The sequence below is a fragment of the Spermophilus citellus genome, assembly GCF_964194105.1.
Source record: "Spermophilus citellus genome assembly, chromosome: 15".
Lineage (NCBI taxonomy): Eukaryota > Metazoa > Chordata > Mammalia > Rodentia > Sciuridae > Spermophilus > Spermophilus citellus.
Genome location: NC_138195.1, coordinates 48,803,886 through 48,826,906, shown reverse-complemented (window position 1 = coordinate 48,826,906; position 23,021 = coordinate 48,803,886). Strand labels below are relative to the sequence as shown.

Sequence of the window (23,021 nt, the reverse complement as noted above, 5' to 3'; positions counted from 1 at the left end):
GGGAGGAGAGAGCCAGTCTAATGACCCAGTTGGCCTCTGGGATTTCCATCCACTAGGGTTTGAATGCCACCACAGTGCCTAGGCCATCAGCCCCAGGAGAGTTTCTCGTTTTGCTGCAACTATTTAAACCAACAACTGTTTACCCAAAGTCCTCTGAGTGCCCTAAAGCAACTCCAAAACTGATGTTCTGCTTTGTTTTGTTTTTTAAGCTCCTTCTATAAAAGCAGGGAGTTTATTGAATTGGCATTCATCATAATTTCTAGTACTCATAATGGGCAGCCAATTAACGCATAGGGAATTGTTTCACTTATTTAACCAACAAATATATTAAACGTTTACTGCGCGCAAGGCCCTGTGCTAAGCACTGAGGACCCAAGCATGAGCGATAGCCCTTCACAGCTGGAAAGACAATCATCTATACAACTAATTACAACAGTGTGGGTGATATTAAAAGTGTCTGAGAACACATTTGACTGGGGATTCATTCCGGGTAAGCCAAAACTTTAATTCCCCTGGCGACTGCAACATTATCCATACTGGCATCGAGAGGATGGTGGAGCAGGAGTGCCAGCCGGGAAGTTAGATGTTTCTTCGACAGCCCGTAAGGTAGAAACAGGAAAGCTTAATTGCCCAGGTACTGAGAAGATGAAGACAGTGTGTCATCAAATAAGAATCCTATAAGTACATACGTGGGACAAATGTGAGGGGTAGTCTCCTGCTCAATCTTCCTATAAGCCAATATGCCAACCTTCAGACTCGGAGCCCTCCCATGACTGCTGTTGCACTGGCTTTCTTTGCTGTTCTAAAACATGCCAAGTTTGTTCTGGCCCCAGGGCCTTTGCACTTGCTGTTCCCTCTGCCAAGTTCCCAAACCTTTGCACAACTCAAGCTGTCTCATGTTACTCCTCAGAACAGGCTTCCTTGAATTCTACTCAGCAATAAAAGAGAACAAAATCATGGCATTTTCAGGTAAATGGATGGCGTTGGAGAAGATAATGCTAAGTGAAGTCAGCCAATCCCCAATATACAAATGCTGAGTGTTTTCTCTGATATAAGGAGGCTGACTCATAGTGGGGTAGGGAGGAGGAGCATGGGAGGAATAGATGAACTCTAGATAAGGTGGAGGGGTGGGAGGGGAAGACAGGGGGCAGGGGGTTGGCAATGATGGTGGAATGTGATGAACATCATTATCCAAAGTACATGTATGAAGACACGAATTGGGTATCAACCTACTTTATATACAAACAGAGATATGAAAAATTGTGCTGTATATGTGTAATAAGAATTGTAATGCATTCCACTGTCATTTATTTTTTTAAAAAAATCAATTAAAAAAAAAGAACAGGCTTGCCTGATATCTCTATCCATAGAGGCTCCCACATCCACTTCTCTAAGACACTCTAATCCCTTACATCCTGCTTTCTTTTCTTCATAGAATATATCACTATCTGAAATTTTATTATCTGTTTATTGTCTCTCTCCCTCACTAGACCGGAAGCAATATGAAGATCAGTATTGTATCCTTACTTCCTGTAACCAATAGTAGATGCTCAATAAACAGATGATAAATCCATTAATGCCCACTGAGCCCCCAGATGCCATTAGGCTTATATCCCTGAGTTAATAAAGAAAATTAAGGGCCAACATGAAATCATCACCTAAGCCCTTGGTTGTATCAGGAACAAATCATGATAGAGGAGCAAATGTAAATGGAGAAGTTTTTTAAAATCTAAATATAGCCAGAGGGGGAAATCACCATCACATTAAAAAAAAAATGGGTATTTAACTGAGCCAAATCACTGAGCTCTTTCTGAAAAAAAAAAAAAAAAAATTTAACTTCAACCAGGTTCCCAGGCTTCCCACAAATCACCACCACCCAAGAGGAAACCATGTGAGAAGTTATGTTCTGCTTCTGAACATTTAAGCATTTTTATCAATATTATTTGCCAGTATAAATATTTTCCCCATAACTTTATATTTAAAATAGGAGTGCACCAAACCGGGGCTTATAATGTGCAAAGGAAACAGTTCCGTCTAAGGTATTCATGACTTCAGTCATTCTCTCATAAAACAACAGATGAAATAAAATGTATGACATTCCCAAAGAGGGAGTTTTCTCGTGTAATTCATCTTAAAATGCAACGTTCTGTCATCTCAAGTAACACTTACTGAAAGCAACCATCAATACTTTTTGTCAAAAGCCCGTACTCTGTGTAAAATGTTCCATCAATCTCTATTTACATAAAACACAAAACTTTCAGAGTGGTTCTAACACACAGCCGCAGAGCGTTTCCATCTCCAGTTTTCATGCTCTGCTGAAAAATAATTTGACTGACACCAGAAAAATACAGATGACCCTTGAGGAAGGCTTTGAGGAAGGGAACCACCTTCCAGTGCAGCACAGCATCCTACACAAGTGGGGGCTCGCTGATTGTTTCTGTTTGTTTTTCAACCAGAAGATACATTTTCTCTTCAAATAAAAACTTCCATTTTGCCAGGAAGTCTTCCAAAGAAGCTTTCACTTACCAGTCACACACGCAGGGAAGGCACCCTGCTGATTCTGAACTTGTGCAAGCGAGGGGCACCACTTTATTCCAAGCCAGAAACTTTAGCTTTAGGTCCTGTAGGACTCAAATATGGAATGAAGCTCCAAGAAGGTCATTGCCTGGGAATGTTTATAAAACACACAAATTAAGGCATTAGCCTTTTCACCTTGAAGGTCTGGAGATCAACTCCCAGCTTAGGTAACAAAACACCAAGTCTCTCTGCCAGCCTTTGCCTAAGACTTGGGGGTTGAAAACATACAGTCCCTTCATCTGACCCAAGTTACCTAAGGCCTAGATGAGAAAGCTACGAAACTGCAAGTCAAAGCCCATTTGAGATATCTGAATTTCATGCCAAGTTACTGTCTGTGCCATTCTTCATCCTATCTATCCCTATGACTTCAGCAGCCTAGGGTTGAAGATTTCCCAAGGCTGAACCTGCTGCAACCCTTCCTAATCATTCCTTGCCCTCAAGTGCCCATTATGTGAAATGTGTAGGGCAGAGAGAGAAGTCTAACATGGCTTCAAGTAAGCTGTGGGGTTTCTCAGCTGAACCACTGCCCCCTCTGACCTCTCCAAGTCTCAGACATTTAGTTTCTTACGGTTTCTTTTTTTCATTTTCTTTTCTTTTCTTTTTTTTTTTTTTTTTTTTTTTTGGTACCTTTGGAATTGAACCCAAGGGCACTTAACCCCTGAGCCACAAACCCAGCTCTTTTTATTTTTATTTAGAGACAAGGTCTTGTTAAGTTGCTTAGGGCCTCACTAAATTGCTGAGGTTGGCTTTGAACTCTGCATCAGCCTCCTGCATCAGCCCTCCGGAGCATCAGCCCTCCTCCTGCATCAGCCCTCCCGAGCTGCTGGGATTACAGGTGCGCACCACCACGCCCAGCCATTTAGTTTCTTTACCTACAAAAATGAGAGGATCTGGCAAGGCCAGTGGTTTTCAAAGTGTACTCTACCAAGCGCAGTGGGCAGCACAAAGGTTCAAGGGTCTTATCACAGAGGAGATAACAACTGGGCAAACAGGACCCTGGCTCCATCTTTGACCCAGCAATCTCATCAGTATCTGTTTTGGATTGAATGTGCTAGCAAAGCTTCAGGTTTCACTGGCAACACTGTCCTCTGATCTCGACCATCCTTGCCAGCTCTGATACTCAGACCTCACATGGTGGATGAGCAGGAACACAGACACACACACCTCAAACCAGTATGAATGGTTAGAGGGCAAAGAGAAGAGTATTCCCCAGGAAGGGTCACATGAGCTGCATGGGGACCACCAGGGCACAGTATGGTTAAGACTTTCTGAGGGTAGAGCCTGGAACTTGAGGAAGGGTAGAAACAGCATCTGAAACAGGGACAAACCAGACCCAAAGCAGAAAACAGGGGCAGGACAGGGGGCATGTGTGGGAAACACTGGGCACCCCTCTAAAAGGAGGTGGGGGACAGGGAATGATCAAAAGCCTGCATGCCAGGCAGAGGATTCTGGATTCCCTGCACCTAATATTTATCCCCCACACCAGGCATAAACGCAAATGCCACAGGAGCCACCTAGCCCTAGCTATTCAAGTGCTTTTAATTGTGTTTGCAAACCCCAGACATATTTGTACAGATCTGCATTTCTGTCCTTAAGGGCCTGGTTCAGGCCCATATATCTGGTAGTCAATACAGGCTTTGATAGCCAGGATAATGAGGATAAATTATGCCAGGCACTGTGCTCAGAGCTGTATAGGTAAAGTCTCATTTAATCCTGACAACCAGGGAAGTAGGTCCATCATCATGTTATGAGAGAGAAAATTAAGGCTGAGAGAGACTCAATAACTTGTCTAATGTCACAGAGCCAGGAAGAGGCAAAGCAGGACTCAAACTCAGAAATATCTGGCCCCAAGACCCAGGTTCTCGGCCACACTGTCTCCCTTATGAGGATTCCCAGGACCTGAGCTGGAAGCAGCAGTGAGTGGAATGCCTCCAGATTAGAGAGAGGATGCACCCTTCAGGGAATAGATGATGGACCAACGTGGCTTTGAGTTAACTGGGGGAAAAAAAAAAATCCTTTCCAAATAAGAAGGAACCTCAGTACCAAAAATGAAGGCAGAATTCAGACTCAAAATTGCATTCTCTGCTTTTGTTTTTGACCTGGACATAAGGCAAGTGAGTAGCTGAAATGCCAAAGTTTATTGCTCCCTCGTATTTCTAGGCTTAATCACCAAAAGTCAGTGGGACACCTATTATCTGTCCAGCTCTGCCGGGTGCTAAGGGAGACATAATGAGGATACCATTCTTGTCTTCAAGGTTCTGAGAATTAAATGTCAACCAAGGCTCAAACACAAAGTCACTTCCAGGTCAAACATGTTACAATAAAAGGACAGCAAGTGGGTCCAATATATACTTGTGTTGGGCAGTGCAGAATGTTCTACAGGAGTTCTGAGCAGGGGCAGCTCATTAAGGATGGACTGCAGCAGCTAGGAAAGGCCTGACATCGTCTGAACAGGCCCCGTAAGGATGGTTAAGGTTCCAGGAGCAACAAGAAGCCAGTAAAGATCAAACAGAGAGAGGGCAGCTCAGAGCCAGAGGCCGACCAAGCAAATCCAGGGAAGAGAAAGGACAAAGACCACAGCATGGCAGAAGCAAAGTGCCAAGCAACAAGTGAGATAGTGAAGAGATGCCTTTATCCTCCATCACACAAGACCAGACATCATCCAGTCCAACCTCTCATTGTACAGGGTGCTGAGAACAATCCGGTCTTTCTCAATTTAGTGACAGAGATGCATGAGAATAGCTCTCATCCCAGCCTCCAATGCTGATGCACCTTCTGCTCTACCCCACAACTTCCTCCTTGAAGTATAAGCAAAATCTATCCCTTCAAGAGGAGGTGGCACCAGGGACCTGAAGGAGATCAGTTCCTATTACAAACATGGATCCACTTTGATTTCATCCAAAATGCTTCCAGGGTTCTTTTCTGATTCTTTTTTTTTTTTTTAGCCACACCCCATTTTTGATAGGGCTTCATTCTAAAAACCCTTGGATGATAAAGTTCTCGTCAAGAATCATTTCAAGGGCTGGGGATGTGGCTCAAGCGGTAGCGCGCTCGCCTCGCATGCGTGCTGCCCGGGTTCGAACCTCAGCACCACATACCAACAAAGATGTTGTGTCCGCCGAGAACTAAAAAATAAATATTAAAAATTCTCTCTCTCTCTCTCACTCTTTCTCCTCTCTCACTCTCTCTTTAAAAAAAAAAAAAAAAAAAAAAAAAAAAGAATCATTTCAAGTTCCTCGAACATAACCTCATAGTTCTTTAGTCTGGGTTATTGGCATTAGTTAGCCTGCCTTCTTCCCCAAAATGCAATAGGAACAGAAAAGAAATTACAATTGGAAAAGAAAAGAGAAATAAATTATCTAATTTTGAGATTCTGCCTTTCACAGAGGGATTCATGCCTTAATGACAACACTTGAAGCTACTGCTAATGATGCTCTTCCCCAAAAAAAGGACTAGAGTGGAGATAAAAAAAACAATTAAAGAAACTGAAGAAAAGGCAAGAACCAGAACTAGAATTCTAGGGAAGAAATTAAAAACTAGAAAAGACTTTCCAAGTATTTAAGGTTGTTAGTGGGGTGTCAATACTAAGAAGAAAAACTCATTGAAATGTCTGTGAGAACGTGCTGATAACAATACAATCCTGATGTGGAAAATTGTAAAAAAAAAAAAAAAAAAGAAAAAGAAAAAAGAAAACTAGGTCAAAGAAAGCAACAACAAACAATTTCGTGACAATGACAATAAATTTGTAGATGGACACAAGATCTTTATTTATTTTATGTGGTGCTGAGGATCAAACTCAGTGCCTTACATGTGCAAGGCAAACATTCTACCACTGAGCTACAGCCCCAACTCATACAATTAATTTCTAGAAGATTAATCTAAAAAAAAAAGAGCAGTCTTCTACTTGTAAAAGATTCTAAGACACATTCACAAAATGTTTTTCTCCAGCATACATTTATAACCAACTTATAACCAAGTCCCTTCATGGTGGACAGTGCCGTTACCAGTGCCATTACCAAATAAATGTGTTGTTATTTATTTTGGTTTTTGAGTTTTGTTTTCGATTTTTAATTAAAGTTGTAGGATAAGAGAAATTTGAGTGTCTAGTATAAGCTCATAGTAACAAAACTTTCCCCTAAATCTGATCCCCCCCACCCCTATTACCTAAGTGCAAACCCTAATTAAGCTTGGGAGGAAAAAAAAAAGAACCATCTTGTCCATTACCTTAAAAGTCCTATTTTGGGATTCATATTTCTTCAAAAAAAAAAAAAAAGTCAAGCTGAATTATTCAGCTGCTCTGTGGTTAGACTAGAGGTTTTATGGTCATTTTTCTATCCATCAGCCATCGCAAGTTGGGGGAAAGGAGACAGATACATCGTAATTCAGATGCTATTCTGGGTCTCTGTACGTGACCTGACATGATGCTCAAAATCAGCTCGAGCCCACCAAGAATTAACGCTCATTTTGGAAAGCAGTCCTTGACTTAAAAGCTAAAGAACAGAAGGTCTCCACGTCTTCCATTCTCACTCGCAAAGGTAACTCATAACCCCAGAATCCCCACCCCTGCCAAAAATATACATCCACAACATTGGAGAGAAAGCAAATAAATAAGAGTCAGGTGGCTAGAGTCAGTACTAAATAGCCCCCAATTCAGGGATACAATTTTTTTCCCTGTTTTTTCCCTTAACTTGTGCTTTAAGTACACCACGTGACAACAGTCTGAAGAGGACACATGCCCACCTTACGTGATGGGCAGCTGACTGACTTGCACCCAGAAGATGTTCAGAGTTACTTGCTGAACTGAATCCAGATTTGTATTACAAGCACTGGACAAATGGTCACTAGAGCCATTTCAAATGTTCACCCTCACAAATCAAGTTGTCTGTGAAGGACCAAATTTAAGCCTCAGGTGGAACAGACCTGAGATGCTGATGTTAGCAACGGCCAAGAGGAGAAAGCCTGAAAATGGGGTTCACGAGAACATCATCTGAGGTGCTGCATCAACCTACCCTGAGACCTACCCAAACTTCCCCTGGCAATAAGTTTCCTTCACTGTTGAATCCATTTTGAGTTGGAATTTCCATCACCTGCGCCATAAAGAATCATGATGTTATGGTGCCCAAATCACATATACATTTTATCTTCATGTTTGTGTTCTTATTCCATGATGATCCTTTCAGTCCACTCCAAATATCACCTCCTCTGAGGAAGTGCAATTAATGGTTACTTTCTCTGAACCCTGTGGAATGCTGTCAACTCTCTCCACTGTTATCCCCGGATTAGGCCCAACACCCCTAGGAATAGTAGGGCCCAGGGAGAGCCTCCTCAGGAGTAGACTGCCACCATGTCCTGATCCCAATCCTACTCACATGGACACCAGAAAACAAGCAGCCCTAGATTCCTACTCCAAGATTTTCCAGAAAGTCGTGTCCTCACATAGAACAGACAAGAAAACATAGTTGTGCGATGACATGATTTATTATTTACACTAACCGCATTATTCCCACTAAGTCAGTGGAAGAAACAATAAATGAGGTTGTACTCAGAGCTCTCTCCTATCAGACCCAGGGAACTTACGTCTGAACAATTCAGAGATTTCTACCCAGGATATTGATGCACAAAACATTCTCAGATTCTATTGTTGACCTTTCCTGAAGTAGATCCAGATAGACCATGGATTGCTCCTCCTCTAATTACTATTTATTTTACTAGTGTGTGGGTCTTCCTCATTAAATAATGTCATGACAAAATTGAGAGTTCATTTTAAGGGTAAATGAAGAGTGGTACATGAACATCTCAGCCTTTACTGAAACTTTAACAAAGTCAAATTCTCACTATGTTCTTTGTTGACCCTTGTTCCCTAAAGTTGAAAGGATAGGGAATATTCTACAGCTATGCAGGTGACTTCTCTCTTCATACAATCTGACTCACTAGGATATGTTTTTGAAGCTTACCAAAATAAGGGCATTTCTTTTTTACTTGCTTAACAGAGAGTCTTCCTCTCAGCAATGGGGCCCACTCAACAAACACGGCTGTGTCTTGCTTATATTAAAGTTAAGATATGAGACATCTCTTTTTTCTTGGAGAGGAGACTAAGAGGGCGATGGCAATATTTCCTTTCAATGTCTGCAGTGCCTAAATCTGGGGTTCATACAAAACAAATGAGTAATTTTAAAACTTGAATTCATAGTGTGATCAACCACCAAGCTCATTAAAAGTACAGACCCTTGAGTCTCCAGGGACTATGAGCTACTGGGTCCGGGAATCTTCATTTCTAACAAAGTGAATCTGATAGATGCAGGTTTTCTGTCCAATGTACTGAGAATTATGGAAGTAGGCCCTAAATTTAAAAAAAAAATATTAAATGAATACGGTACAGACTTAGCTAAAGAGATATCCCAAGCTCACCACCAGTGTGTTCCCTGGTATGCACATCTTGAATCTTACGACGGCCCCTGGAAAACAGAACCTGATTGCTTAGCAAACTGCCTTGCTCAACAGCAGAGAGCACGCCTTCCCCACACCCTCTCCCCCATTCTCAACACGTCAATACCTAGGCTTGAAGACAACATCTGAGGACTCAGAGCTCCAAAATCTCAAGAACATGAATGCCAGGACAAAAATTCCAATATTCAGCACAGAAAGAAAAATGGAAACCGAGGTTCTGGGACCATTATGAGACCAGGCCACCAGGATTCCTTTGTCACCTATCCCCAGGGTCTTCAGGATTTGGGCTCAAATGTGAAACCTCTAGTAGGAGGTAAAACTAACAGAGGTGTTCAAGATGACAATAAAGACAATGCCAGGGCAAGCAGTAGCCTGAGAGGCATGAAAATGGGGCCCCTGGTTCCTTTTTAATCACATTGGACCTGTCCTGTGCTGTTCACTGGTCCTTCCCCAGGCCCAAGTCCTGTTGGCCTGCATGAACTGTACAGCCCTTGAGTGCAGGGGAAAATATGCCTCGTTTCTTGTATGCGCATTAAAGTCAGGCACATGCTTGGTGACTGAAAAGACTGTTGGAGAACAAGGCACGGTAATATAGTGAGGAGGGCTGGCCAGAGAGAGCAGAGTTCGAATGCCGCCTCACCTGTAAATCCCTTCGAAGCTTGCAACCAGGTACTACACAAAAGAAACCAATAATTGCTTGAGCCAGTATTCCTGAGCCAGTCACTCAACTCCCTCTACAGAGCAAAGAAGGGGGAAATCTGGGATGGGCAGGCCTGGCTCTCAAGACCCTCATGTTCATTCACATTTTGCTCACCCTTTATAAGGCCATACTTACCATGAGTCTATGAAAGGAACAGGGAAGCCTGCTCAGCTGGCCTCTCCCATTTGGTCCTGCCTTCCTGTGGACCTGTGTGTACTAAAGACAGGACCAGTGGGTATCCTGTCCTCCCATCTCACCCGAGAGACTACTAGCACAGTGATTGATGCACACATGCACCAAAGAGATGTGTCCTAGGAAAGAAAAAGACTTAGCCAAGCCTTGATCATCTCAGATGTGAAACAGATAATGTTTGACTTCCAGGACAGCTGGACAATTAAAGATGATAAATGTGATGTGGCCTAATTCAGTCCTCATTCAATAAAGTACAGATAGTTCAACAGTGAAAACCTGCCTGAGACTCTTTGTTACTAACACACCCAGAGTGAGCCCGGAGTGACGGCACTGCGCAATGGAGTCCCTCGCAAGGAATGCCAGAGGCAACGGTTTCTTGGAGGCTTTCTGAGCTTCTGTTCTCCAGAATCGATCCCTCAAACCCACCTTCGGCTTCTGCTTCAAATAAAAACAATGGAGAATATGGGGAAGAGGAATGTTGGCTCTTTGTTGCGGGGAGCTCCATCTATGTTGTTTCCCAATCCCAGTGAGCCCCACCTGAAACCAAGGGTCTGATGGGAGGGAATGCAGGCAAAAGCCATTCCCACGGCAAAGCAGGGAGACAGACTGATTTATGAGGCAAGATTATAAAGAAGCTAAACACGCACGGCGTGGCACAGCAACCAGGGTGAGGATGTGTGGAAAGGGTCCTTTCCCAGCCAGGAAACATCGGAGCCGAGTCAACACGGAGGTCAGCAGTGCAAAGGGGGCAAATCGCAGGTCCCCATGTTCTGGGAAAAACTCACAGGCACCCTGCTGCCCGTCAACTGACCGAAGGTGCTCTGGGGATTTCTTTTTTGGTGTTCAGGATCAAACACAGAGCCTCTTGCATGCCAGGCAGGCGCTCCGCCACTGAGCCACATCCCTACCTCTGCTCTGGGCATTTCTATCTTTAAATTCCTGCCACGCTGCCATGCGGTTAAGAACTCCTCCTTTGGGAAAGAGTCACTCTGAGCAGCGCTCCATGGAGACTTGCCAGGAATTCCCATCCATCATTCTCATGAATCAATACATTTTTTAACATTTTTTTTTCAAATTATGAAAAAAGCATATGATCATTGTAGAAAATGTGGGAAATATAAAATGTGCAAAGAGGAGGGAGTAAATGCTCATAATCCCACTCTCATGTTTCCCTCAAGGTTTCGATCTGATTTTTTTTTCTTTTAAGTTTTATCTAGATATCAGCCTAGCACAGGGATGTGCACTAAAGTCCTAGACACTCAGGAGGCTGAAGTGGGCGATCTCTTGAGCCCAAGAATTGGAGAACAGCCTACGTAGCATAATCAGACCCTATTTCTTAAAAAAAAAAAAAAAAGACTAAAAAGTTATATTTAGCTTTCTGTTTTTTAAAGATAATGTAAATATACAATGAATATGAATATATGACCACCTAAAAAACAAACATACAGAGAATCAAAAAGCTCCCCAGGAGCTAGGCATGGTGGGGCAGAATTCCAGGACCCTTGGCATGACAGACCTGGGCTCCCACAGCTGCCTGAACTTCCACATGGAAGACACTCTGTGAGCTGCACTGACCTCTCACTCATCATCCTAGAGGCAGAAGGAAGTAACCCCTGCTGACTGGTAACCAGATGTCCACTGACTGCCTAGGATGCTTTTCCTTCTCAACTAAATGGGTAGATCAGAGGATCAGTATGGATGCTACACAGCCATGGGTGGTCTGCACAGGTTTATCAATGGGCTATGAGGGAGGGTAAAATCATTACCCAGTCTCCTGTGGGGTTCCGAGCAATATGAACTGATAAATTCTCTCTATGGGTATGAAAATTTATGTTGGGTTTGAGTCACTTGCACCTAAAAGGCATTGACACAGTTTCCAATTGGCACATACCTTTTCTAAGCCCCAGGACTATTGGGCTTGAACATCTTAAACTTAAAAGCCCCTTTGAATTTTAGTTCTCTTCAAATTAGTAAGGCTCTAAGTTCCTTAGGTGCTGAGGGCCATTGCCAAGTAGGAATGACGCATCAAAATTTCCTTGCTAGCGTACCCCATGTTAAATGGATTTCGCTGTTGACATTGCATGTAAAGTGACCTTGATCAAGGACCAAGGCGGATCCGGTTTAGAGCTGATCAGGTTTGAGGAAGTATCCCGGTCCTTGGGTTTAGGGCGTTCCCGGTTTAAGACAATAGGGGTTTTAGGGAAATTGGAGGTTGAAGATTATTGCTGCCGGGATTAGGGTGTTCCTGCTGCTTGTTCCCGTTGAGTTCTCGTGAGATTCAAATGGGATATTGGAAAAAAGCCTCGTGGAGTAGGGAAATTGGGCAGCAGAACTGGGATTTCCCCAGAACGTGTGTAGAGGCCGGTGTGAGTTCGGGAATAAAGAATTGCTGTTTGAATCTACAAAGCTGTGGTGGCTCGTGATCTTGTGCCTGTATGGAGTGAATAGTAGTTAAATAAGTATTAGGTATTGTATGGAGTGAATATTAACTTTAGGTAAACATGTTTTGATGTTGTGCTACAAGTGCGCAGTGTGTTAGGTATAGATAAGATAGTGATGAGTGCGAAGTGTGTTAAGTATGGATAAGGTAGTGAAAAACAAATGATGTAAAGGAAAAACCCCAATAAGATGTAAACAAGTTAGGCTTAGTATAAATATAAGGCATGGAGGACAGGCAGCACCTCTCAGGTCAGGCACTGACACCAGCCGCCTGATTGGTCTGTCCGGTCTCTGCTCCGCTGCTGCTGTGTGAGGACTGCTGTGAGAATAAACGAAGCATTGGAAAGACATCTCCGTGAGTCGGTGTGGTGTGTTCGTGTCGCCGGGGATTCTGGTCTGGGTAGGACATGGCCGGGGACCCGCCTGCGGTTGACCTCCGAGACCAAGGCCCGCTCCAGCTTCGGGAGCTGCTCGCGACAGTGCCCAGCCAAGACATTGGCACTTAGGTATCTTTGTTTCATTCCCACATCAACCTGTGCATCTCAGTTACTTAACAAACACTGGATGGATGGATGGATGGATGGATGGATGGATGGATGGATGAAAGGAATGAAATTAAGAAAAGGAAAATATGGAGAATTTATAGCTCATTTTTTCTTTATTCATCTTCTATCTTCCAACTCTCAATTTTTCTGTTTCAAATTCCTTGGAACAGGATTTCCAAGAGGTCTTCACCTGATGACTACAGAGACCAAAATTAAACAGGAGAAGCTCCATGAAGGTTATCTATGCCACCTTCCCATTTCCTACCCCAGTGACCCTGGAAAAGAAATGATCAAGAAAGGAAAGCCCAATGTCTTGAAAGCCCATGTCTGCCAGGCACTTTACTGGGAAGTTCGTTAATATTCTCTCACACAGTCATCATCAAGAATCGTGGATTATAGGTTAATGATCTGATCCCCATTATTCATATTGGCAACCCTAAGACCCAGGAAAAGTTGGAAATCTTGCCCAAGGTCATACAACTAGGCTGAGAACAGATCCAACTTCCGTACGTCTGGCTCCACAATCTTTACATCTGAAAACCTATCACTTAAATAGATAAATGCCTATATGATGTGAGTGGAGGTCCTCAAAAAAGACCAGTCTATCCCAAAACATCTCTTCCCTTGAGGCTAGAAATTCTCCCATTATAAATTCCTTCTTTGGGTTGTTTTTCTATAATCTTATGAATAATAACTTATGTTTGTATTAACCCTTCATTAGTCATGAGTCACTTCCTATAAATTCTTTTGTTTGATCTGCACAGCAACCCCATAAAGCTGGTGATATTATCCCCATGACGCAGATGAAAAGACCGAGGTTCAGAGAGGCAGCAACGTATCCAAAGCAAAGTCAGTGATTGCGGACATCCTGGGTCTTCCAACTTCGTGTTTTCACATGCTCCTTTTATATGCAAATTATTAGTTGAGATGAGGGCTGACAGTTGATTAGACACTATGAGGAATGGTGCCTCAGGAAGGGGCAGATAAAAGAACAGATGGTGAAAAGAAGGGAAGTGGATGAACCCTATGGAGGAGGTTAGAGGCAAACTGCCCATCACACAGTCTGCCTGGGCTTGACTGGATTGAGATGTCCTCGTGTTAATTCTAGAGTAGCCACACAGCCCGTCCCGGACAATCTGAGGTCATGCCCAGCATAATTATTACAGCTCTCTCTTTTTCACTTTCAAAAGAATTCTAATTCGGATGGTAAATCACATAGTCACCACCACAGGCAGAGTGGTGGGGAGGTCCCCATACCCAGACCCTGCACAGCTCCCAGCTTTGTTTGTTCCAAGTGAAAGCAGTTGGGTCCTCTTGGTTCCCCTTTCAATGAAATAAAAAACAGCAGCACTGGCGTTCACGCGGAGGCCCCTGGGCAGCAGATCTGGGCACCCATGTAAAGCCCATTCTCTCTTTCAGTAATTACTGGTTGTCCAATGAGCTTAGCACCAACCCCCAAGTAAGCCGCTGTGTAATTATGGGAAGCCTTGAAATGAGGCTGTCCTCAGTGTGGTTCAGGCTTTTCTAGGAGGTCCTATGTGCTCACGGGCTTCTGCGCCTGATCTCACAAGCTCTCTACCCAGGGAGAGCCAGGAGTCACAGCTACAGCTTGTGGTTGGAAAACACTTACCCTGTAACCCACATTACCCCATTTTCTTTCCAACACCCCCATGAGCAAAGAGTAAAAGTGATATAAACTCTGATTTCAACTCCAAGTTGAAGGAGGGGAAATGACTGCCCAGTGCTGCAGTCAGATGCAGGTCTTCTGATCGCTGCTCAGCGGCCCTCCCCACCAACCACAGGCACCCCAGCACCCACTGCTCAGTTCAAAGCCAGCTTCTACTTGGGGCATGCACAAGGGGGACCATCAGCCTGCACTCTCAGCAAGACTTCCAGGACCTGAGGTCACCGGCTCAGCTATTCATCTACACCTACTACCCCAGGACTTTGGCCATCTCCCTCCCTTTCCACACACATCCCTTTTATTATCTTAGTTTAGTTCCAATTCACTTCATATTTACTAAATGATCCCTCTATGCTCAGCATCAAGGCAAATGTACAGTTTGGCCCCAGGCCCCACACACATATTCACATATACACACACATATATGTATATGTGTGTGTGTGTGTGTTTATGTCTATTTATGTGCATGTGTCACCAAAACAAAAATATATACATTTGTATATGTCTATGTATATTTACATGTGTGTGTCACCAAAACAGAAATAAATACTCATACTTTGATTATAACAACCATGATTCCAACAGTGCCTTGGTTTAGGACAAAGAAGGAGGGCCTGGGAGTCAGGGCTCCTGGCACACCAGGTACCCACTCATGGGCTGGCAGACTGAGGCAGTTTGACTTACCTCTCTATGCTTTGGTTTCTTCTCTTTAAAATAAAGAGGCCAAAGTAAATCAGAGATTACAGTCTGGTGGCCAGAGGAAGCATATACTTCCCCAGACATCTTGAATCAACCTGCACAGCATTTTTTAATGACTCTTTAAAAATTCTCTATACTAACTGCACCATTCCTAACTCTTCAACATGAAGCTTCTTCATTCTTCATGTTCTCTGCACAGAGGCTTTTGAATGTGCACCTCCTATACCAGATGACTTCTACGTCCCTCCTAGTCCAATGGCTTGTGTTAGGGAGGAAGCAATGGCTTAGACCCAAGCCAGGCTGCAACTTCTAAGTGATGCACCTCACCTGAGCGATGAGCCCCTATCTGCTGAAGAGGATAGTCATAGTGCCCACATTACAGAGTGATTACAAGAACTGGATTCATACCCACCAAGTGAATACAATAGGGCCAGCTTCAGAGCAGGACTAGATATAGTAATTACTTTCTACTATAGATTAAGCAGCCCTAATCCAAAATCCAAAATTTTTTGAGCACCTACATGAGGCCTAAAGTGGAAAATTACACACCTGGTCTGATGAAATGGGTCAGTCAAAATACAAAAATATAGCCTGCAGGCTATACGCATAGGGCATATATGAAACCCGAAACACTTCTGGTCTTAAGCGTTTCTCATAAGGGATACTCAACTAGTACCACATTTTTTTTATTCATTCAGTTGATGACAACCAATGCCTTTTAATATCACACAGAACAGAAATTCTGCAGTGTCTACAGAGAGAGGCCCAGTCATCCTCTCCAGGGCCTCTCAGGAGCAGCCACTCCGACCCCTTACTTTTTTTTGTTTTCAGTGCTGGGGATTGAATCCAGGGCCTCATATGTCCCAGGCAACTGCTCTACTACTAAGCCACACCCCCAGGTCCCCAAACTTATGTTGAACAAACACTAGAAAGACCATCATACCAGCCTCTCCCCAAATGAGGGCTTAGGTCTTCTCTGTATCAGTGAGAGGAAAATAAATGGCATTTGGGGACTGATATTTGGGGATTAGAGTGGTTTTTCTTAAAGAAAAGAAAATATTATGGTAAGAAAAGTGGTAGACTCTTCTTGTGGGTACCAAGGAGGAGATGAAAATTGCCTTTGAATCAACTGTACCACAGACAAGAACAAAACCGGACTGTATGGGTTACATTCTGGAGAACAAAACAAAAATTTATAAATTTTTGTTTTGTTCTCCAGAATGTAACCCATACAAATATATATGTCTGTTTATGTCTATGTATATTTATGTGCATGTGTCATCAAAACAGAAACAAATATATATATATTTGTATATGTCTATGTATATTTATGTGTGTGTGTCACCAAAACAGAAATAAATACTCATCCTTTGATTATAACAACCCTGATTCCAAGAGTTCAAAAATACTCCTGAGAAACATACCAGGAAAAATGTGTCCATTATTACCACCTTATATCTTCTTGCCCACTGTTGTAAACAGAATAAAGCAGGGTGCCCAAGTCCTCATCCCTAGAACCTGTGACTAGGTTTCCTCACAGGCAAATGGGATTTTGCTGGTGTAATTAAATGAAGTATCTTGAGATGGGCAGATTATCCTGGATCATCCAAGTGGCCCAATGTAATCATGAATGTCCTTTGTGAGAGGGAGGCCAAAGTGAAAGTGGAAGGTCAAAGTGACACAAGGCCAAGACTCAAGGAATCAGAGTGGCCTCCAGAAGTCAGAAAAGGCAAGGGAACAAATGATCCCTTCAAGCTCCTGAAAACACAGCCCTACCAACACTTTGATTTCAGCCCAATGGACCCATTCTGACCTCCCATAAGGTAAAATGATAAATCTGCCTTGTTTTAAGTCACTAAGTGTGTGGTCATTTTTTACAGCAGCAAAAAGAAATCAATACAGGCACAGGCATGGTGGCACATGCCTGTAATCCCAGCAGCTCAGGAGGCTGAGGCTGGAGGATTGCAAGTTCAAAGACAGCCTCAGCAATTTAATGAGGCCCTGTCTCAAAAATTAAAGAACAAAAGGACTGGGGATGTGGCTCAGTGGTTAAGTACCCCTGGGTTCAATCCTTGGGAAGGGAGGAAGAGAGAAAGGGAGGGAGGGAGGGAAGGAAGGGGAAATAAATTAATTAAAGCAAATAAAACCCCAGCTTCTTAAAGTTGGCCATTTAGTCCCCCAACATGCAGAAAGGCCCTCTGAGAAGGTGGACATTCTCTACGGGGATATCTGCACCTTCAGGACAAAAATGTGGCATTTGTGCAAATAAAAAAAAATAGCACACATGTGAGAGATGCAGATAGAGAAACAGAGATGGCAAGTGTGTACATAAAGGGACCTGGAAAGAGGAGCAAAAATCAACTCTGAAGTTAGTTACACTGGAATGGAAAAAGAGAAAAAAAAAAACAATCACAAATTTTTCACATCTGTCATGAAGCATTTCCCAGCACCTTCAAGGCAGATGGACCCTGGTGAAAGGTTTTAATAAGTAACTGCCTTGTGTGGTAAAGCTCAGAAAATGAACTTTCAATTCTCTTAATTTCCCACTTAAATGAATCTGATTCTCTCTATGGGGAGGGAATGAAACTCCCCCAAACCATGAAAAGTCCCTTTTGCACATAACAACTGATAGGGTAGAGATAAAACTTGGCCATGTAATGGCCTCATTATTCTTACTGCAAACCATCTGTCAAATTTTGTTTAACAAGTAGGGTAAATTCAAGAGAAATAAATAACAGTTTTCTGCAAGCCCTCATGTCCACACAGGTATACTTTAAATGAGCTATGCTTGACATAAAGCACACACACACTTACTTTCTCAATTTCCTGGCAAGGCGCTCTTGCTTAAATACACAACCATCAAGCACAGAGAGAGAGGCGCAAATCATTCCCCATGCTGTTGGGGTTCCTCCTCCTCCTCCCGTTTACTTCCTCTGAGAACTCAGACCCCAACCAGTTCTGCTCCTTCCCGGCTGCCAGTTCCCAACAACCATCACGACTCACTCGCAGCCCTCCTAAAACAAACAGCACATAAATCAGCGACAAAAACTAACTCAACTTCAAACCAGCCCATTCCAACATTAATAGCGCCTTTGTTGTCAATAAACCTATATTTGACTTCTCCTGTTTTTATGTGTATTTTATTTATAAATTACTAATGCTTTTCCTGGAGCAAAATGGTCAAAGTCATATTCTACACAGAGCCATACTCTGTCAGTTGGAGAAGGAAGAAAAAAAAAATACAGTTCAAACTGAATCAAGGAGAGAAAACTATTAGCTGTGAATTGACGGGCATTTCCCCATTCTGCTTGATCACTGGCAACCTACCCTTCCCATCCTCCCTACCAGGAGGCAGTCAGCATGACATGGACTTTTATGCGGTAGTCAATCAGACAGATGGAAAGTGGAAGTCAGAGCTCTGAGGAGCCATTCCACCCTGGCTCTGCCTGTTTTTTCAGAGACAATAGTATTGATGCACTTATCCAAACAGATGGAAGTATAGATGATGTGGCAGTGGTGGTTTTACTGCCAAGCGACAACCTCCAACAAACCAAGGACATGTCAGAACCCTCCAGCCTCTTAGGAATGCCAACAACTTCCAGAAGCAAGAGTTTCCCAAACTGGAGAGCAAGCTGGGACACAGTGCTTACTGGAGGGGATGAGAGAGGTGAGCCATGGGCAGAGGGGAGCATTCAGAGGAGGAGACGAGGACTTAATCAGGAAGAGCCACATTTTCCTTTGCTCAGAAACCAGAAGATCCAGTCCTCCCCCATGAGGAGCTCATGATCTAGCAGGTTTTGGTTTTTTTGTTTGGGTTTGTTTGGTTGTGGCCGTTGTTTATTGTTTGGTGCTGAGCATCAAACCCAGGGCCTTGGGTATGCTAAGCACAAGTTCTACCACTGAGCTACACTCCCAATCTAGTGGATTTGAAAAGCAAAGCATCTCATCCTTGTTAAGGGAAGAGGAAAAAAAGATGACAGTTTGAGTGTCTTGAACCTCTGACTTAAAGGAAGCATTCTCCCTCTGATTCTGTTCAAGTGATGAAAAAATAGGTTACTTTTACACAACTTGGGAAAACTGTAGTGTGGTGGGTAACAGCAATCTTCCTAGGGAGAAGAGAACTGCACTGAATTTTCCAATCGACACATGGGTTCCAATCTTTCTCGTGTCACAGGTTCATGGTAGGTCAGAGCAGGATAGCACCTAACAGACTGTACTGCCCACCCAACATAATCACCGAGGAAACCGGCACACAGTGTGGTAAAAGGTAAAGTTGCTACCAGGATCCTGGTTTCCCTACCCCTCCTATATTTTAATTTTTAATCCATAAAAAGTAGGTCCCTCAAGATGTCACCAGAGTAGGTGCCAGTGTGGATGCAGAGGGGACTCTCCTAGTGTCAACTACTTTACATTTTTTCCTCCAGGCATCCATCTGAGGGAACAAGCAGGTACAAACTGAGAACAGTGCCCCCATCTTGTAGGGGTGTTTGTGGTTATTTTGCATGAAAGGATCCACTCTCCTGCCTCAGGGACCAGACCTGTCCTACCCTGGGCTGGCTCAGCTCCTCCCCAACTTTACTGCTGCTTCTATGCCCAACATCCCCACCTCTCCCAACCTTGCCACTGGATCAACCCTTTCCTGCCTCATAGGATCTATCACATCCATTCAGTTGGCCAAGAAAGCAAACCTGGGTTTAGAACTTAAGAGGACTACTCTATCATCACAGAGTTTTAGCTTAAGGCTGGTAGATTTTGCCTATTCAAATTTCAACCACACTTCAGAATGTAGCTCAAACCTAATTCTTCCTCATCAGCTCCTGTGTTTGGACATCTTGGGTCACGCTGCCACTTGGCTGTGTTCTTAAGTAACCATGTCAACTAACATGTCAGAGACAAGTTTTCATCCAAACCACAGAGTCTCATCCCAAAGACCCACGAGTATCTTCTCTTCTCTTCACCTCTCATTCTCTCCTGCCAAACTAAGGACATCTTTACCCAGATTCAGAGTCAGCCAGTTCTATCATCATGTACTCTTCCAAAAAAAAAAAAAAATTAATACTTAGCCTAAACACTTGAAATTCAAAATCCAAAAGTTGATTTCCCTCTTCTCCATTTTCTGCCACGTCATCGCTTATTGAAGAAAGTAAACATAAATGCCCAAGCCAGTGGAAAGGGAGAAAGGGTAATGGATCCAAAGAAATGTAGACTTTATCAATGAAAAATTTAATAGCGTAATGACAATCTCAGATTAAGCATCCTGTCACACAAGCATTTATTGAGTGCCTATATTCTGCCAGGTACTCTGCCTGGCACTTTTATTTCTCTCATTTGAACTCAGGACAACCCAATCTCCACGTTACAGAAGAAAACAAACGAACTCAGATGGCAGATGGCTTCCTCTGAGTTACACAGTCAGTGAGCCCCACTGTCTCCCCTCTGACTCAGACCAGCTGAGTGGCCTCAAGACAGGGCCGTGAGTTCTTCCAAACACGGGGTAGTAACGCCGAGTGGCTAACAGTTAGGGGCTGGCAAACTGGACCTCTTCATTTGACATAGGGAGCAACTCCAGCCAGAAAACTGAAGTGACTTGCCCAGTATCTGTTGACCAAAAGAAAATGGACATAAATGAAGACAAGGGAAAAAATGCAATGGAAAGGATGTCTGACCTCAAATAAAGACACACGAACATTAGTCCCAGTCAAGATGCCTCACCTCCCTGGGGCTCAGACTCATCTGACACATTTGAGACCTGGGAAAAAATCTCTCTGCATCAGAGACGACACCATTCTGTGGCCTCAGAGATCCAGTGTTCTTTCTAGACACTAAATAAAACACACACACACCGAAGTATACAAAAACACACATCGGTGCAGGCAAAAAAGAGAAATTCAACTCACTCTAAGAGTTTTGAGTGGGGGCTGGGGATGTGGCTCAAGCGGTAGCGCGCTCGCCTGGCATGCAGTGCGGCCAGGGTTCGATCCTCAGCACCACATACCAACAAAGATGTTGTGTCCGCCGAGAACTAAAAAAATAAATACTAAAAAATTCTCTCTCTCTCTCTCTCCCTCCCTCCCTCCCTCCCTCCCTCTCTCATTCTCTCTTTAAAAAAAAATTTTTTTTTGAGTGGAATGTTTGCTTAGTTTTTTTTTTTTCATCTTTTTCCTCCTGGTAAAATGGCTTAAGTGTGTTTAACACCCACTCAACACGCATACACACCATAGGCCCAACCTCTTTGGCCATGAAGGTTCTGTTCCCAGGCAACATTGCACCACGGAGAGGGGAGATGTCAGCCAGCAACAGTGGCCCACGAGGGCCAACAAAGAACGGCCTGCCGAGCACTCCCAGTGTCACCACCCTAAAACACCTGGTCGAGTCTGATTAATGAGATGAGGACCAGATGCTAACAAATGTCTGCTAAATGAAAAGAAAGAAAGAAACAAAGGGAGAAGGAAAGGCAACCAGAAGCCTGCCTTTAATACAGTGTACTTTGTTATCTGTAATGTCTTTCAACCACAGATAACAGAACCAACCACATGGAATCTAAGATGCATGCCAGGTGAAAAAACATCATAAAGACATAATAAAAAGTTCCACCAGTGCCTATAAATTGCTAGGGGCTGTTACAAGGGCAGAGCCATAAATTCTTGATGTTTCCCAAATTAGAGGGTACCAACACGTATGCAAATATATTTGTGTGGGTAATTGAGGGCTAAAAATCTTATGTTAAGCACAGCTACCTCCTTCAAAGGCTGCTAGGGGAGCCTCCGACAGGCTCACACATACAGCACACACTGTAGGAATTCAATTTGGAAACCATCATCTAAAGCACAGAGGAGAACAGGAAAGTCATATTGCTATAATGCTTAGATTATCAATCATCTTGACAGTTTATTGGCTTTATCACCACACATACCATTAAAATGATGTCTGGCCTAGACTGTCAGGAGCAAACATTAAACAGACCAGGATTAAAAAGCAGATCCCAAACAGCACTCCAGTCAAGTTTCCCTTCCACTCTGAAATTAGTTAGAGCTGACTAAGAAACTGGCGCTAGACTTTGAAGAAATATACAGCCCAAAAGGCTGCGAGTCAACTCAGACCTGACGAGCTGATAGGTAATGTCATGTTATGGCAAATCTGACTCTCCTGCAGTTGATTTATCACGTACTCTGTGTAACAGAATGATTGCTAATGGTGGAAGGGAGAAGAGGGGGGGGTGGAGAAACAGGCTCTGCCATCATTTGCCTCTTCTTGCAACCAGGGGCGTGCATCAAAAGGGCCAAGCCAGCTCCCTGAAGTGGAGTAGGAATGCTAATAAATTCACACTACTGAGCAAACATATTAACATTACCCCCACACAGGTTATTAATGTAATTTTACAGATTCAGAAGAACCGAATAGGCAGCGGAAGAGACATTCATAATTCAAGAGCTCTAGACAGCGTAAGAGTTACGAACCCTATACGTTTTTAAAATGCTTCTGCATGTGTCACTTTGGCAAGGAAATCTCAACACAATTAAAACTATACTAGCACATCAAGAGGGCTCAATTGAGAGCTGTGTACCTGCCTTTTACTAGGCCAGCTCTTTATAGATGCCTCAGGAAGAAAGGGGAAATGGGAAATTCAGTGCTAATTAAAGGGAACCTTCTGTGCCTAAGGAAAAATGGTGGCATTTCTAAAATATATATAAAAGAAACATGTTTTCAAATCTCTGCCAAGGCTTTGGCTTTTTCATAG

General features: G+C 43.3%; 1 protein-coding gene across 1 annotated transcript in view; it reads right to left on the bottom strand.

Annotated features, from left to right (window-relative positions):
• The window catches only part of LRMDA (leucine rich melanocyte differentiation associated), a 1,037,232-nt gene that overhangs the window by 935,955 nt on the left and 78,256 nt on the right, over positions 1 to 23,021 (bottom strand). The gene's annotated exons all lie outside the window — the stretch shown is intronic.